Here is a 13,754-nt window from a genome sequence, read left to right on the forward strand (position 1 = left end):
CAAATCAAAGCAATCGAAGGCGATCCCGGTGTCACAATGACCACCACCCATAACTGTAAATTTCCACCCGACAGCGACCGTGAGGGCGAGGAGGGTGGGGGGAGGAAGGGGGAGGGGGGTGGAGCATACTTAGTAGTCAGCAGATGTCTGTCACAGTGAAAAAATGTCATGTCTTTATCTCGTTTCCATCTGCCGGGCTTTGCCGTGCCCTCTCGGCTTCATCCCTCATTCTTTCACTCTCAATTTGACTTTCAGCAGGATATTTACAGGAAGGACGACATCCGGGACGAGACTACGATTCAGATATATATAATTTCACCGCTTTTGTATATTTTTGGGCCAGACAGAGTCGAGTTCAAGCTCCCTACATAACTGGGCATGTTTACGTACTTTTTATGGAATCTATTCCCAGTCTATCTGCTATCCGTGTTTTTTACATTCCTTCAAACGAAGTTAATCATTTCACAGCCGCACACATATTTGTCTTAATGACTAACTTCCTATAAACGGTTAATTAATTATAGGAAAAGATGGAAGCAAAAGCACCTGCTCGGTGGGCACATGAGTGAGTGTGTGTGTGTGTGTGTGTGTGTGTGTGTGTGTGTGAATATGTACTTCCTGCTTGGAGAGACAGTGGACTCCATTGTGTCTGCGTGACTGTTCAACAGCGTCCGACAGCGATGTTACTTCCACTGTATAAGTGGACTTCAATTACATTACATGGAATAAGGGGAGGAAAAAAAACGGCTACAAGTTGGCGTCGTGAGACACGAGAGGAAAAAACCTGCAACACGGCAATTTCAAATAACTGCTGGTGATGAAACAAGCCCTTTTGAAAAGCTCACTAATACTGCGTCACGATTCATGCGAGCGTTCTGGTGTAATCGCCATTTTCTCCGGTTCACTTCGGTACGACGACAACTCGACGACATCGCAAATAATAAAAGAGGACGAACATCTGCGTGTAGTTGGGTGTCGTCGGCAAATAAAGGAAAGTTAAAACGAGCGAGGGGGAGCCGGAGGGAGGCGGGATTAATTGCCAGTTAATGAGGTACGCTGTAGTTTATCGATGGAAACATCCACTGTCGACATTAGAGTCAATTCTTAAAGAAGGAGCAAATATCGTTTTAATGATGTTTTTCTGTTTTCTGAAACGCTCCTTTGACCTTTGGCGAGTTCGCAAAAGCTTTACGTTACGGCGCAGATCTTTGAGCCGAAGTGCTGTATTTTTGTGTCGTAAAATATTGTAATTGCTGCTGCAGTTTAACCCCAATTCACCAATAAAGCTCTCGTAAGCGTTATGCCGTCTGCTGGAGACCGAGCACATGATGAGCATTCTCCAGCCGGTTTGCTATTGTCTTCTAGACTCCTATCAATAAGGAAACTAATCAAATATAAAAAAACTGGGCTTGTAATGCCTTTTTTATGGTAATGAAAAACATTTGGTTTGAAAAAAAAAACAAAACACCTTTAATAGGCTCTTTTTCCAGGCTTTGAATCCAAAGTGCTATTGAGTGCGTCGTTGTGCCGTCTGGCGTAAATACGCGAGCGTTTGAGACCGACGGTCGCGATCTCGGCCTCCAAAAGACGCAGGAAGTTTGCGAGAGGTCGGGCGATTAAGCTCAAACATTCGGAGCAGAACTGATGACACTTTGTGTGGGGAAAGAATCTGCCGTCGGATTCTGAGGATTCCTGGATGCCTCCGAGTTTAGGCGTTCCAGGCGCCTTCATTCGGGGTAGAAAAAACAAAAGTCTACCGCCACTACGAACCTGGAGCCAGATAGGTGGTGAAAAAAAAAAAAAAAAAAAAAAAAGGATGTAATTCTGTTTGCTTGTGCTGCCCAGGGTTGATTCGCCCCAAGAAAAAAACAGCACCACCACTACCACCACCAGCACCACCACCACCACCACCTCGAAAAAAAGAATCTCAGGACGAGAAGATTTCAAGACTCGAACGATAATATATTAGCCTGAAATATTATTGCCGACAAAACGACCTCCGAACCTCGATGAACCGTGAGACGATTTCAGGGCGTTCGGCCCAAACGTTTTTCTCTTTCGGTGTAGAAACAAGAGACTCATTGTTTGGTGCTTCTGTGTTTGTGATCACTGGAACCAAGACTCTCTGGACTTGAATGCAGTGACTTAAGGACCCAGCCAGCAACACACACACACACACACACACTTACTTCACTCCCTAACCACTTACATAACACACTCTCCTATTTTAAGACCATGAACATTTCCACTGGGCTGACCGCCTATTAAATCCATCATCTCAACATCCCCCTCCCCACTCCTCACTCCCCCCCCCTCACCCCTCCTCCCCCTTCCTCCCGTGCTCCACATTCTCCTCCTCTGCTTCATATTCGTTCTCCTTCATTCAACGAGTCGAAGTCGTGCGTTTCATTGGTGTGAATGTGCCGTTTTAGGCCTTCCAGGCTCGGTAGTTTACGAACTGTTGATCGGAGTCATTGAATTCCGTCGTGAATATTTTGCCGAAATGAAAATCAAAATTGGAAAAATTGGATGCTCCGATGCGTTTTTTTGGTTGTTGGTTTTTTTTTTTACCTCCTCTAGCTCTTCTTCTTTTTCTCTACCGTATCCGTCATGTTTTCTAACACCCGTACTTTCCGTACTACTCTCCGTCGCCACTCGACATCTCCTGTTTCTTTTCCGCTCACCTCCAAATACCTCTCACTGCTTCTTCTTCTCTTCCTTACTCACCTTAATTTCTACCTGCGTCACTTGTTTTTTTTTTTTCTTTAAGCAGCTCTCTCCCCGTTCCTATTCCTGATGTTTCTCATTTTTTATTTATTTTTTTTATCCTTCGCCACATTTTAATCACTCCCCCCCCCCCCCCCCCCTCCACACACACACACACACACACACACACACACACACACACACACACACACACACACACACACACACACCCTTCACTTTCCCTTCTACATACTGGCTCATTTTGCCTTGACACTTTCAATTTCGAGAAATAGAAACTGTGTGGAAGAAAAGTTGACACTTGAAGAAATGAAAAAGGGGGAGAAGCATTGAGAAAAGAGAACGGGAGAGAAACCAAGAGGGAGGAATGACGACAAAGTGAAAGAGTGAATGAAAGCTGTTAAAAATTAACTGAGAAAGAGAATGACAAAAAAAAAAAAAAAAGTGAGGGGTGTCGAAAGGGAGAGAAAATAGATAAGGGGCGGGGCATACGGACCATTGGGTTACTAAGAATGAAACAGAAGGTGACAAAATGTGAGACTCGCATTCAGATAAAAAGTAAAAAATAAACGCGACCAAAGGTTAAACGACCACAATGGAGAGACCAAAAAAAAAACCGATGCAACAGCAAGAAGAGGAAGTGTAAAAGGTAACGGGGTGGAGGTGCATACCATTTAAATCTTATCTAACTATAAAGTCAACAGCCGCTGTTGGGAGGTCAGAAGGGTTTTAAGCTCTGTTTGCACTCGCCCACGCCGGGACGGACCGACAGTTATATGTAGACTACGGCTTCTTTGTATTAAATTAATCTACAACAAACACGTCGTCTTATTTAGTATTACTAATCTCCAAAAAACACTTTGTGCTTTTGGTTGTAAGAGCTGTTTTTTTCCTTGACAGAAATCCCCTTGTGAATGCTGTAATTTCTTATGAAGTCTTACGTTAACCCGTATCAGATACGTGGGAAGTACAAACGTCTAACTTTGTCATGGGTGAAAACTGTTGAGTCAGAATAGGCTGCTTCCAGTAAGTCTGAGCCATGAGGCTAAAACGGATTTGCCAGCAGATGGCGCTCAATTGGCACTTTAGATACAAAACCTCAATTCATTTGTACAAAAAAAAAAAAAAAAAAACCCTGCCCTCCAGTGGTCTGACGGGTGTATTGCAAGCTTTGGCGTGAAATTGTAAAAACCAGAAAGTCAGTGTGGCGATTTATCACCAACAACGTCTAAGTGTTATGATGGAAGTTGATGATAGACTTCAAACTAAAATGTTTTTTTTTTTTTTGTATGTCACACCAAAATGCTTTCGTGGTCATGAAAGAGAGACAGAAACATTCATCTGACTCGAGTCCGCGTCAAGCGAAGGATTACAAGTCTAATATTTAATCTCCTTTGAACTTTGAACTCTCTGCTACCTTATTTTGGAGATTATCCGTCTCTTCATGCTAAACACCACCTGCACGTAACCGACGGCGACACACACGGCAGTAAAACGTGAAATAGAAATGTGTCACTCTGAATTTGTTTCCGCTCATCAATTTTTTGGGTATTTTTTCCCCAAATTGTTCGAGTTAAAATTTTTGATGCAGACTTTGAAGAAAAAAAGGGCATCTGACATATCCGGCGTGTCTCGGTAAAAAGGCCCCGCGGCTACGAGGCAACGAGGCAAATCGTGATTTCTTAAACGTCAAACTGACTGAATTCATCCCGATGACGAACGAAGGCTTCGGGCCACAAAGATAACTGATTTTTTTTTTTTTTTTTTCAATTAACATAAGACGTGAACCAAATCCTCCCCTTTTCTGCTTCTATCTCCAACGGCCGAGGTAAATAAAATATTTCAGAGCTGACATCTTTTTTTTTTTAATGATTATTATTATCCCCCTCGTTCAAACTCCAAGCTACAAAATAATTATGCAAAATCCTACGAGGTGAATTTAACGGGTCCGCTGTCGACGTCGCGCACTAAACGTGATGCGTTTGGCGTCTACGTGGGTTTGTGGTTTCGGGCTGGCTCGCACGTACGGTGGACGGAGCCGAAGTCAAGGACGCGCCGTCGTAAAATCTTGACAGCGGCTTCGGTATCGCGAACCGAGTGATGTTTTCATTTGCCGTGTCGGCGCAGGCCTCTCGCCACCTTTCTCAGTTTTTATTTGCAGAAACTCCGGGAGTGCTGTCATGCCTATGGCTGAGATTTCACACACATACACAATTTCCACTAATCTCAGGTTACTGACTTTAATAAATCATTTAACGGTAAACAAGCCTGCAGTTCACTCTGAAGTCTTGTACCGCTAGGGTTTGACAGACTGGCAGCAAGACAAACAACCGCTACTCAAAACTCCTGCACGCTTTTCTCTTGCGTAAATGTCCGTTTGGGTACAACGCAAGTTACCGAATGAATCTTAGGCCATCAAAGCGGTCAAATTTGCATTTGCAAACCCCCCCAAAAAAAAACGTTTCCTTTGAAATGCCCCTTTTTCGTATGTCCAGTAGGTTTGGCGTTGGCGATCTCTTGTTGTGTGATACATGTGTGAAAAGGGGCAGGGGGGGTGGGGGGGGACTCGGACGACCCGGATGACGCCTGGACCCGATTCTCATGACAGAAAACAGATCGACTAATCCGACACCAAGAAGACCTACCTACCTGTTTTCGTCCCGGTATTTCCTCGAAGCTTTCGCCCACTTTTCTAAAAGCGCGTCAACCTCATGAACGAAACACTTAAGATGTAAACAAAGCACAGTTCAACGCACCAGAGGAATGTACAGACTTCTGCATTGGGCAAACCAACAAAAAATAAATAAATCACTTGACAAGAACAGACGGGAAATAACCAACTCCTGAGGTCAGGACTGAGAGACGATGAAGGGACGCTTTATCTGGCGCGGGACGGGAAGACCAACGACCGTCTTCTAACAGAGCAGCTTTACAACTCAGTCACAAGATCATTTCCCTACGAAGTGTGACCCAATGGACTCACATGATGCCCCCCCCCCCCCTCATATACCTCAGGTACACAAGGAACCCAGGTACATAAGAAAGTTGTTCCGAGCGCCAGCTGGTTTTTGAGGCAAAAACAATGACATAATTACACGGTTCTTGCCACCTTTAGTGTGTTTCTGGTTGTTTGACGTGTTTATGCAGGCGGGGTGGGGTGGGGGTGGGGTGGGGTGTATTCATCGCACTCTGCTGCTCATCAGTTCCCATCAACCTTCACTAATGCCGATGTCACAACCACACATTCAAGACCGAGATGGAGCGCAGATACGTGGGAACTTTCATGAGATAAGATGGTGAATCACCCAACAAACACACAGACAGCACCTTACAGCACCTTACGGGACCTTACGGGACCTTACAGCACCTTACTGGACCTTACGGGACCTTACAGCACCTTACTGGACCTTACGGCACCTTACGGCACCTTACGGGACCTTACGGGACCTTACGCTTATAGTCAACCCCGAGTTGTTGGCGAGTTGCGGTAGTTCTGGCGGGACTCCCGAGCCGTCACGCGTCGACTCGATAAGGACTCCAAGAGCAGATAAGATTAAACTCAGGGCCACAGAAGCGTCAGCAACGTTAATCAACGTCGAAAGTTTATCTGCCCGTCATCCAGCTGCTAAATGACGGACGCTCCTATCTAAGGTCAAACAAGTGCAACAGTCCTAAAACAATTTATCATCCTGCTTTTTGTTGTGTTTTTTTCTGCCACCTTCTACGTTTATACCTCAAATTCTGACTAAGTGTGGTTCCTCATCCATTTTTTTTTTTTTTTTTTAAAGAACTGCCAGCCAACAAGAACCACCATCCTCACGGTTCTCCGTCGTGTCAATCGAAACAACTTCATTCTACAAGTCTGTTTGCTCGATTCTGATTCAGTAAAAAAAAAAAAGAAATTACAAAACATTCTTCACTCCTAAGCACAACTGGGAAGCCTTGAATGACGTACAGTCACGTGACAAAAATACAAATCGAATTTTGGACCGAAACTTCAAGCTGTAGCACAGAAAAGATGGGAAGGAGGGTTCGTAGAGGTCAAATAATTCAATATGTACGGCAATCGTAACCATGGATACAAGGAACAAAAAACTAAAACAAAAACACCCAAAAAAGGCTGAAATTCTTTTTTTTTTTTCTTTTTCTTTTTGGTAACGGTTGTTATTTTGTCTCTAAATAAGGCTGCCCGGTTGATTTGTACTTTGCTTAGGAAAAGAAATTCCATTACAAGTTCGCTCGACTCCGAGAGTCAACAAGATCTGGGTAATTTTCCAACATTGAAACTGATCCAAAAATGGAACCAACTACTGACTATCAGATACTCAATTCACTCCCATTCAAACGTCTGAGCTTTTTCTCTTTATTTCCAAGCCATCATAAGCCCAGTCTATATTCAGAGGACACCCAAACGGACCCAACGATGACAGCTCATTTCAAAAAGCTGATGGCCGTTCTAGATGGTGGGAAAAGACGATTTACTTCCCACATCGAGTCGAGAACATACAGACTCTTGTATTTGCGAGATTAACCCCCCCCCTCCCCTCTCCGTCCCCCCCGAGGAAAAAAAAATATATATAATTTGCAGTTTTTCTTTTTCTGTATGTAAACAGACATCTGTCAACATATTCTATTGTTGTAGGTTCAAACATGGAGGCTGTTGCCCAAAAAAGGCGAAAAGGGGAAAAAGAAAAGAAGAAGCGAGACAAAAGGTGGAGAGGGACTGGAAACCAGAGAGAGAGAGAGACAGAGACAGACAGAGACAGACAGAGACACAGAGAGAGAGAGAGGCTCGTGGTGAAGAAGAAGAAAAAGAAGAAGAAGAAGAAGAAGAAGCAAGCGCGCGATGGTGCTGCTCGAGCGTCGGACGACCATCTCCGCCTTCTCACGGCTCGGAGCATCACTTCCCCTTTTTTTTTTTTTTTTTTTTTTTTTTTTCATGCACAGCGGAATCAAACGAAACCAAGTCACCACTAAAAAAAAAAAAAAAAAAAAAAAAAAAAAAAAATGTAAAAAGCGCAAATAAACCGCGTGACCTTTTTCTTTGAACAGCGTGCACGCGAATGTAAAGGAAATACCAGCCTTAAAGAAAGAAGAGAAACCCGCGTGACTGTAGCCTGTACATCCAAGAAAATAAAACACTGACGAACTGTAAAGCATTAATAACATTTTTTTTTTTTTTTTTTTTTAAACCACGATAAATGTGCTGCTCCACATCCTTAACAAAGCTGACACACGCACGAGGCAATGGTTACATCCTTGACGAGGCTGACAAACGCACGAGGAAAGAGGTAGTGGTAAATTAAACACGAGATCAAAAAACAAAAAAAAACGCTTATAGAACATTTTGGACGCACGCGAGAATTCACCTGCACCTGAATGACTAAAAGAAAACGCACACATCACCGTGATAATATTCATAATAACGACTGTGGCTCTGAATTGTATTAAATGTAAATCCACCGGTGAGCCCCCTCGTGAGCGCACGGACCGACGCTGCGCGAGGGGGGTGAGAAGCGGCGTTTACCCCAAAAATCTACATCTCCACAGAAAGAAACACATCCCTGCACGCAACACCTCTGCGTTCAACAACTACAGGCAAATACCGGTGGCTCGTTTAACCTGTAAATGCACATAAAACTTAACTCTAATTCATTCTCCTAGTTTGAAAAAAAAAAGAAGAAAAAAAACCAACTATTCTAATTCAGACACAATCAAGATGAAATGACGGTTAAAAAAATAAATAAAAAAAACCTGAAGAAAATGAATGAAGGCAACGCTGCCATCCCACCCAGGGCCGTTTTAAAAAAGGTGTGCAACGAGGATGTCGTTTTTTTTTTCTTTTTTTTTTTTACCTGCTCCGTTGATGTGATTTTGGATATTATTCTTTTTTTTTTGTCCTTTTAATGTCCTTTGAGCGCGGTCCCTTGTCCGTTTCTTCTTGTCCGTGTCCTCCTGTGTCCGTGAGAGCGACTGAGGGCTGGACGCGTCGGTAGCCTATATTTTAGCCTATTTATAAGCTTCTCTTTCTGACCTTTGTCTCTCGAAAACGGGGGGACCAGAGACATCAGCGGCAGTGGAAAATCACCGGCCTGCCTCCTCTCAGAGCAACAGGAGAGCTGTGTGTCTGGTGCCTTCAGGGGCCCGCAGATCGCCTCGGAATTTTTGTATTGCTTTTACGTAAACGTGCGCGGTTACAGGAGCGAAGCATCGAGAAAGTGAGTTTGTGAATTGTTGTTAACCTGCACTATTTTTATTTTTTTTATTTTATTTTTTTTAGCTCGTAATTATAGGACTGTGATTGCGAGTCCACTTTATGATTTCCAAAATGCACTGGTAAATAACTTGTCTTCCTGTTTTGTGAGTAATATAAATTTGGAAGACAACAGTTTAAAAAAAAAAAAAAAAATTGCCCCCAGTTCTTCTTTTTGCTATCGGAAACAGTATTAAGGTTTAAAAAGCAATGAAATGAAACCAAATATAATGACTGCCCCAGCAGGAGTTATATCAAAAAAGGTGTAAGCCTGTCTTTGTTTGAAATGTACTTTAGCTTATAAAATGACCAAACGTTGTTATGAAACCTGGCACGCGAGGAATTAGTGGTCCATTTTATCTATAACTTCCAACAACAAGCCCCTTAAAGGCTCCAACTAAGTGATACAGACGTGTTTTCACGTTTCAAGCCAGGAAGTGGAAGTTTACGAGCGGCACCTGAATGCAACATTAAGGAGCATTAAAGTGGCAGCACCCCCCCCCCCCCCCATTTAGTTGCTGTCTTAACTGGCTCTCGCGGGCACGCGCTTCGGATTCTCAGGCGCGCTCGCGGCTCCCCCCCCCCCCCACTCCCGCCTCATACGCGCGCGGAGGAGAGCACCTCGCTGGAGTGCACGCGGTGGTGGAAAAATAAAAGGGACACTGTGCAAATTATCTTTGCAGTGGCGCAGATTTGATATCTCCTCAGCAGGAGGTGGACAGAAAACGGATGTTTTTCATTTCTTTTTCCGGTCATCTTTATAATGATTAGGATGGGGGTTTTTTTACACGTCCTTAGCAACAACAAAAAAAGAAGAAGAAGAAGTAAATCCAGCTCCACCAACACATTTGAAATTCAAAGCAATGCCTGCCTGACAATCTGGATAGAGTGCAGCTGTTTCTGTTATTCTGTCCACCCTCTGCACGCTTATATAGGAGCTAAATGAGTGCCCTACCGTAACCTTTTCCACTACAGATGGTTCTCTGAGTGTCCTGTACAGACTCGGTCCATACTGCTAAATCAACTTATAATGGCTTAATGGTTCTTTGCGGTACTTTGTAATGGTAACGTTGTATTGAATGCATGACCCTATTGTTTTTGTTTTGTTTGTGCAATAACCATTGTTCTGCGATGCCGTTGCCTCCAGTGGGACATCATCCGTCATTTAAAGCCGATGCCCGACTTACTGTGGTGTTTACATTCGAGTGGCGGCGCCCTCTAGGGGTTGTAGTAAATATACGTGAAGTTTGGACCCCGGGAGGAGGTCGAAGCAGATGGAGGGGTCGACAAAACAACAGACTGCTGTTGTTGGTGTTTCGAACGTTGTTTCGTTCCTCTAACTTCAACTCGAGTTATTTATTTGTTCAACAGCAGCATTTAATAGTTTACGTAGCATATAGCATGCTGCTAGTGCGCTCCTATCAGAGTTCACTCGGGGACAAAGGAGCTATTTATTTAGGTTGGAGACCTTGTAATTTCTTAGATCATGGTATCGTGTTTTCCTTGGCAGATTTAGTCGTGCATTAATTTCCCTTGAGAGTTTTTGTGTTTGTTTTTGGACATTTTCTTACGTTTTTGAAAAGATGCAGCACCATGTTGCAGGAAGTAAACCGTTGCTTATTGCCTAATAAGAGATTGATTTCGTTGAGGCCTATAACCTTTTCTGAAGCTGCGAATATTCACTGCATTGTAACGTTTTTTTTTTTTTTTTGGGGGGGGGGGGGGGGGGTTTCTTTTTACTTTCCTCTCGCACTTCTTGCAAGGCCGACTTTTCCATTTGTGATGAGTGTTACCATGGAAATAAAAGCATTGAAAACACGTTGGAATATATTTGACTACATGGTGATGTTTTACCAAGGAAAGAGAAGCGAGTACACTGGCAGAAGTGGCTTCTTTACATATCTGATGCTGCATTCAAATGACGAGGGAAGGGACGTAGACATCGCCGCTCAAATGTGCTGCCGAGGCAGAAACACGTTTTGGGTCACCTGTGTTGACATTTTTTGTTTATATTCCCCATTTTCTGACTATAAAATATTTCTTTCTTCACTACATTTCTTCTAATTTGGTATTTCGCCCCCCCCCTCCCATATCCTCCCCCCCTTCCTCCTCTGGAATTCGAGTTAAATGTCTCTGCTTACTTGTTTTCTGGCAGCTCGGTGAGGTATTTTACTGAGGCCGCCGTGAGGAATTCCTTGTTCTATTCACAGCCCAAACAATTTCACTTCACTATTTAATTTCCTTCATATCTCCCAAGGGCGCCGTGTTGACAGCCAGCGTTAACTTCTGTCCTGTAAAACAAACAACAACAAAAAAAACCTCTTCATGCCCTCTTTCTTATCTTAAAGCCCTTGACTGGTAAAGTTTTACTTTTATACCACATTTGTTTAAGCCGACTTGATGTAACGACTGAGAGTAACCTGCCCAGACGTATGTTGTGGTTTGGGGAGGACACAAAAAGAGAAAATGAGGTTAAAGCACACAACAACGGAGAAAGTATATTAGATTCAAAGTCTAGTCAACCTTAATGTAGGAATCAAGAGGAACAAAATCTGGATGTTTAAGATGTACACATTGTTGAATAACTTTAGAAATGATTTGCGAAGACTTAAAGGATGAGAGACATTAAACAGGAGAGCAAAACATTTAAGATGCAATAATAACTTCTGAGTTTTAAACCTCGTAGCGCTTTGGAGCGTGCAATTTTCAAAATGTTGATTTTTTTTTTTTTTTTTTTTTTCATGTGTATATGTGTTGATTTAATAAAAAGAAGGAGAAATGTCAAAAAATTAGTGGAAAGTAATTTCTTTAAAAATTGTTTTTTAAAATTTTTAACAGGAAATGTACTCCCTGTCGTTACTTTTATACTTTAAATTTTTTTTTTATTTTTTTTTTATGTTAATGACAATTTAATAACCACAAACGCAAACCGATTTTAACCTGCTGCTGATTTCTTGAGGGGACAAGAACTGACCTGAGCCGACCCTATGATGACCCAGCAAAATCATATCGAGAGGAAGGAGGAAGTAAAACAAAAAACTCCAGCGAGACCGAGATTCAGATTCTGTTTTTAACTTTTAAAATTGTTCCTGCTACAGAGACTTGGACTTTCTGAGGAATTAAACATAGATAAATTACGCGGGTATAACGCGCACTCTAGACGAAGCAACCCACCTCCGCAATAGAGCTCTATCTATTCAGAGAAAATGGGACGTGCCAATGTGTTGTGAAAGTTAACGGGTGAGCTGGTAAAAAAAAAAATCTAATGGGTCGAAGCAAGGTGGCAAAGATAAGGATGGTTTCTGTTTTTATTACCTTGTGGAAATGTACAAAATCAAAAAAAAAAAAAGGTAAACAGATCAAACTACTGGTACGATGATTTTTTTTAATGAAATAAAGTGTCATTTGTTGAAATAATGTGGGAGAATCCCAGATTTTCCACACATCCCTACACGGAGCTCCGTCGTTGGACAGCAGCTGACCTCAGGCGTGTGGTGAATTCATTTCAACAGAATAACAACGCTATCTATTGGAGTTTTCTACTCCGAAGACGAAACCGAAACTTTGCAGGGACAGTCCGTCTCAGCTCGACTCGCGCCAGGCTCGATGGCAGTTTTTGGAACATTCAATACTTCACGTCTTTCAGAAGCCAAATCAGCTCGCAGCAGAGGTTAGCTGGTCAGCTCAGATATAGATGAATGAATAGACGGAGTTTTGGACTTTTGTCAAAAGACATGATTACCTCAATTTGTTTGAAAGAACAGCTGTGTCGCCGTGACCCGAGCCCGGCACTGCCACAGGAAAGAACAAAATTGACAGAACAAGGCAGATCTCCTATCTCAAGTTCAGGGCATACATTTGTACGGGTCACTTCTGTTGAAGCACTCGTGGGTCGCTCCAAAGTTGCAACGCATTTTTCACCGTTTCATCGCTAATTGTTGCAAGTAAACTTACCACCACAATGCTTATTCACGTTTTAAGAGCTTAAACATCCAGGTAACTGACCAACTAGACCAGTCCTGCCCTCGCCTCGTCTGTCCTCATTTGCTTGACTTCCTGTCTCACGGGAAAAAACTAGCGCTTTACGATTTGCCTCCCGTTCACGCGCTCACACACCAACGGCGGCAGAGCTGCAATGAAAGGTGCTCGCCTGTCGTCGGGGGCAACTTGGGAGTTTTCAGTGTCTTGCCCAGAAACGCTTCTTCAATGGGGCAGGAAGAACCAGGGCTCGAACTGCCGACCTTACGATTAGTGGGCAACCCGTTGTACCATGTGAGCCCCCAGTGGCACTAAGTGGTATTGCACTTCAAGGCACTTCCTTCAGTCTAATGGCCAGAATAAATATAACCTTATATTTGTTTTTAATCAGTCAATATGTAATCAAATGAACTTATTAACTAAAGACACGCCCACATATTCCCATTGTTAAGGATCATTTTCAGTTTATCCAATTTCTTTTAGTTTATGTAGCAATTAAATGTGTTGCAGAGTGACTACACAGTGTTAAAGTGTTATGCTTCTATTTCAATCAATCCAGTTGTCTCAGCAGGCCGTTTAACTTTTTATGTTTTACTTAGACTTTTTTTTTTTCCCATAAACTTGATCAAAATCTATTTCCATGTTCTATTTTCCTTTTATTCTATTTTCCTTTTTGTTTTCTATAGATAATATATAAACAAAAAAAAATACACCACTTGTTTTGACTTACCATCGATGGGTTCAATGCATAACTTCGTGCGTGATGCAGATGTACCTCCTTTGAGTGATCAAATTACTG

The 13,754-nt window shown here is 42.7% G+C and overlaps 1 protein-coding gene across 1 annotated transcript in view; it reads right to left on the reverse strand.

The window, feature by feature from the left end:
* The window catches only part of LOC138210390 (sodium- and chloride-dependent taurine transporter-like), a 33,051-nt gene extending 24,220 nt beyond the window's left edge, over positions 1–8,831 (reverse strand). The window contains exon 1 of the mRNA XM_069169519.1: positions 8,580–8,831. The gene's annotated coding sequence lies outside the window, so the exon portion shown is untranslated. The remainder of the gene's footprint in view (positions 1–8,579) is intronic.
* Positions 8,832–13,754: the final 4,923 nt, after the last annotated feature.

The sequence above is a fragment of the Embiotoca jacksoni genome, unplaced genomic scaffold (genome assembly GCF_022577435.1).
Source record: "Embiotoca jacksoni isolate LCO1_2020_lvr unplaced genomic scaffold, fEmbJac1.0.p SCAF_46, whole genome shotgun sequence".
Lineage (NCBI taxonomy): Eukaryota > Metazoa > Chordata > Actinopteri > Embiotocidae > Embiotoca > Embiotoca jacksoni.